The sequence below is a fragment of the Rhipicephalus sanguineus genome, chromosome 3 (assembly GCF_013339695.2).
Source record: "Rhipicephalus sanguineus isolate Rsan-2018 chromosome 3, BIME_Rsan_1.4, whole genome shotgun sequence".
Classification (NCBI taxonomy): Eukaryota; Metazoa; Arthropoda; class Arachnida; order Ixodida; family Ixodidae; genus Rhipicephalus; species Rhipicephalus sanguineus.
In genome coordinates this window covers 79,285,564-79,290,220 of record NC_051178.1, presented here as the reverse complement: position 1 = coordinate 79,290,220, position 4,657 = coordinate 79,285,564, and positions in this window count along the sequence as shown.

Below are 4,657 nucleotides of genomic sequence, written 5' to 3'. Positions count from 1 at the left end.
CTAGTAACTGTGAGATCATAACCACACAGTTTTGCACATTTTTAGTATTTTGCACTATTTTACTGAAATTAGGAGCGACAAAAGACAACACAGACACATGAAAAGTATGGTTAGCTGGCTTCACTGCGCTCAACACAAATGCTGAATTAGCATTCTGATCGGAATTTCTGGCTGGTAAATCCTCCTCATCACTATCAGCAATGAAACTTAGAACAACATTACTCAGTTACAGAAAATTGATTAGCACTTACATTGATTGATTGATAGAGATTGTGTCAAGAAAAAGACTATTTTCTGCAGCCCTTGTCGGGAGCATGGCTTAGCGTCCTTGAGGAGCAAAATAGAACGAAAGAGTGGAAAAGAGAGGCAGCCACAGTGGAGGGCTCTAAAAATTTTTACCAGCAGGGGGTTCTTTAAAGCGCACCTAACATTTTGCCTCCATCAAAATGTGGCCAGGATTTGATACTTCGACCTCTGGGTTCGCAGTCAAGTGCCATAACCATCTCTACATAGCTTGTGTTTCAGGTGCGTGGCTATCAGTTTTTTTTTCTAATCATAGGGATAATAGGTAGGGTAGCATTAAACCACTAATTGATGGGTGAATTTGTCGACACAGCAAAACACAAAGAAGCTGAAGTGTGTTGTATGTGTGCATTTTCTGTCGTGGTCTTTACGCTGTTTCCCTTACGACAATAATTGAAGATGGTCTTGGTGCTGAACCTGTTGACTTCCCTAACAATGCTGATTATGAGGTATTAACAATGCAAAATGCTACGAATATGTTTTTTGTTGTATACAGACCACCATCACGTGGTGCAACTTGCTTTCCTTGAAGAGCTTCTCAGTCATGCAATGAGTACAAATAAAACTTGTATTAGGAAGTGACATCTGTAGAAGTGTGTATTTTACTTTTGCATTTACAATGGGATTTCCAGCCTTTAATGTTAGCTTGTGGTTTTTCAAAAACATCCGCATTGTTATGAGGGTAGCTAAAGCGGCTTGTTGGCAGGGCTTAAAGTCAGGGGGGGTGCCACCCCCACCCCTTGGAAGCTCAACTGTAGCACTGCGGCACCCATTTGACAAGCACAGGAGTTGATTTTTTTATGTAGTAGTGCTTTGTGGAGGTGAATTATAGCCCTCCAAGCTGTTGCATAATGATTTAGTCGCAATTATTCGGTTGCTGGGGCATCATCAAAAAAAGAAAGAAGCAAGTTTCATTGTACTGCTGGAAGCAATTGCCCGGGACGCAGCACACAATGGGTCACCAGTGCTCACCACCATGTTCGACTGAGCTTCTTGGCAGAACACACTTTTCAACGAGGCACCTGTGCGTGAGGCTACCTGTTCGTCAGTCAGTGAAGGTTCACCTTCGTCTCTTTAGGTCAACAGTGAATCTGTTGCAGTGCGAAAGACGCATGTATTTTGCCTACTTTTTTAGGCAAGTACGTGTAACAGTAAAATATAGCATTGTCGTGCCTGCGGTTCTCAGTTCAGTGAGCGAGGTAATGTTCTGCTTTGCAGCTAGACTTATTTGGTTTGAGTTTGCCTATAGTTATCCTTTGACACCCCAAGTTATTCTTGAAAAATTATTTCTAAATTTCCTTTTTAGTGGTTGATTTGATCGGCACATTCAGCAAACACGCAAAAGAGACTCTGAATGATGTATTTGTTTGTGTAGCATTCATAAGCATTCGTTCAGTTTGAGACCGTTGGTTTCACTACACTGTGATTGTACGAAACAACCTAATTTGGTGGGCTGCGATAGTTCTGACGAAAGTGCCTTTGACGCAGAATAACACTTAACACCTCACGCACACACACACACGCGCACGCACACACACACGCGCGCGCGCGCGCACACACACACACACACACACACACACACACACACACACACACACACACATATATATATATATATACATATATATATATATACATATATATATATATATATATATATATATATATATATATATATATATATATATATATATATATATATATATATATATATATATATATATATATAATAGGTCGCCGCCCACTGAGGGCCCCCCTCCTCTGACGCAGGGAGACCGTAAGCCCTGCTTGTTGGTGATTCATGACAAAAAGGTATTTCTGATAACGCAGCACAACGATTTTACATAACATAAAGATTGATTGATTAATCCATCTGCAAGAAATTTTGTGAAGTTGCATTTTATTGAACCATGGGTGAACATTGCATATCTTCATGTACTGACTTGCATGCGCTGAGGTATATTGTGCCTGCGTTGCACTGTAAGCTTATTCTTAACACAAGGTCACAATTGCATACAAGGATTGTAAATATGCTATTTCAGAGCTGCCATCTATGTTCATGCATCTTTTCATTACGTCTGAATTAAATGCCTCGTCTTTCGTCTTCCCGGTTCTTTCATTCACTTAAGTTTACATGCAGTGTTCAAAATAATTTATATTAATAAAGGCTGTGCACAGCCATGGCAGATTTGGCCACTGGCTGGCACGCCCAAAAATGCCCCGTGCATGTGGGAACGATGCCTTGCTTACAGAAATAGTGATATATTAAAATTATCAGCCAAGTTAGATTGCGTAGGAGAAAAACCACGGTTTTCTTTGAAAAACCCTTAAACAAATGTTTTGCTCAGTACAGTCTTAAGCCGTTGACAGGAGCAATACTCCTTTGCACGACCGTGTAAAAAAGCAGCACTTCTTAGAAGCACCGAAGCATACTGCGACAGAATGCATGTTACCTGCATGCACGCTCACGCAATGATACGAGAACGAACCTCTTTGACAGTACGACCATAAAGGAAAGGCGAGCAGCTTACGACGAAACACGACCACGTCATGTGCGATCACATAATGCGCATATGTGCGAGAAATCCCCAGTGAAACGGCCGCGAAGGCTTACGGCATTGTACTCACGATGTTGAAAATGCGAACCTTCATGTTTTAGAGAGTGGATGTTTTAGAGAGTGCTCTGCACGCTAACCAAATCCTTCACGGGCATATATGACGGCCGCCAACCCGCAAGTTAGAAACAAAATGGCGGCCCGCCAAATTTAGCGGCGACTAAGGATGACAACTGGGTTGCCTGCCAAATCTGGCGGCTACTAGCGGCCGCAATATTGGAGATGTCACCACCCGAAAACCGGGCGGTAGGCGTGTGTGTATGAAGGCTCCCTATCAAACCGTGACGAGCTCAGTTCGACGGGGGCATGGTTGCGGTGAAGTATACGCGGCTCGCTCCACAGACAGCGCAGAGTAGCCGAATTTTTCGTTTATTGCGCTGGTGTTAGACGCTCCTTTCGCAGAAATTCCGGTGTCGGTGTCTACGTAAGCGTCGTTGGTAGTGCGCGAAAAATCAGCGTGTTGTACGTGGCAAAAATGTGTTCAATGTTACATTACGTTGAGGCTAATTATGGAGGAGGCGATGCCAACTAGGCCCGATAAGGTTATCCTGTTCTACTCTTGGAGGCGAAGCTCAAGCGTCCTTCTCGTTTTATCGTGGTTCGAAGAGCTCACACTTAGAGTACAGAGAAGCAGGGAACTTCTACTCATTGATGAACAGCCTATGTTCTTTTAAACTGTCACTCAACTTTTTTGAGTTTATCACTGCTGCCACGTCTTTTTGTAACTTTCTGCAGCCACGCATAACGTGTTGGGATTTACATGCTCTTTATAGAGGATATCGCAAGCTCTGAAGAAGCGCGATCAGAGCAAATAGTTCCGAAGATATGCATCGTTTGGTATCCTGTCCGAAAACTTGCCGATCAGTGTCTGAGGGTGACCACGTGTCAACGGTTTCACTGTGTTTAATGACAACTGAATACGGCATAGGTGATAAGTTTCGCCGTTGCTATTTTTCGCTCGCCCTCAGTTGCTTTCCTGTTTTGTTCTTCCAAGCCAACCCATGAGCTCGCCGACTACAGCGAGCGTATTTTTTCCTTTTCCTTTTCTAGTCCATTCGCCTATTTTGTTGCACGTGCAAGGTGATCTGACTGCCTCTTGTTGTATTATGTTAATAAACGGAAAGATTCTATCGGCTCAATGCCTTTTCGTTTTCGGTGCCCTCTTCGTGTTTCAGTATCACATTGTACGCTTCGACTAAAACGAACGTGCATAGAAGAGAAGTAATGATGTAGTGGTACCGACTGGCCACTGACGCAAGATATGCTGTCTCTTTAATCAGGCCATAGCAAGCCGCGTACACTTCACCGCCACCGTGCCCCCGTCGAACTGAGCGCGACACGGATTGAAGAAAGAAAGCGACGCCTTGCGCAAAACACTACATGTTCTCGCTGGTCCACTGCAAGCGAGTAAAAATATATGGCTGCGAGATTGAAGGACGCGCACGCGCACTTTCCACGCCAGATGGCGCGGCGATGCAGTTTCTTCTGTTCGTCCACGTTCTTCCCCGCGTTTTATTCATTCAAGATGCAGTTTTATCTGATTGCGGCCGTCGCTCGCGCGTCCCGACTTATTTTGCCGACGGGTGTACATGGCCAGCATATCGGCGATGGTCTTGTCTAGACGCTCGGTGATGCCATTGGTCTGAGGGCGGTAGCCGGTGGTCCAGCGGTGTCTCGTCTGGCTGTATTGCAAGATCTCCTGAGTTAGTTCCGCAGTAAAGGCCGTACCTCTGTCGGTG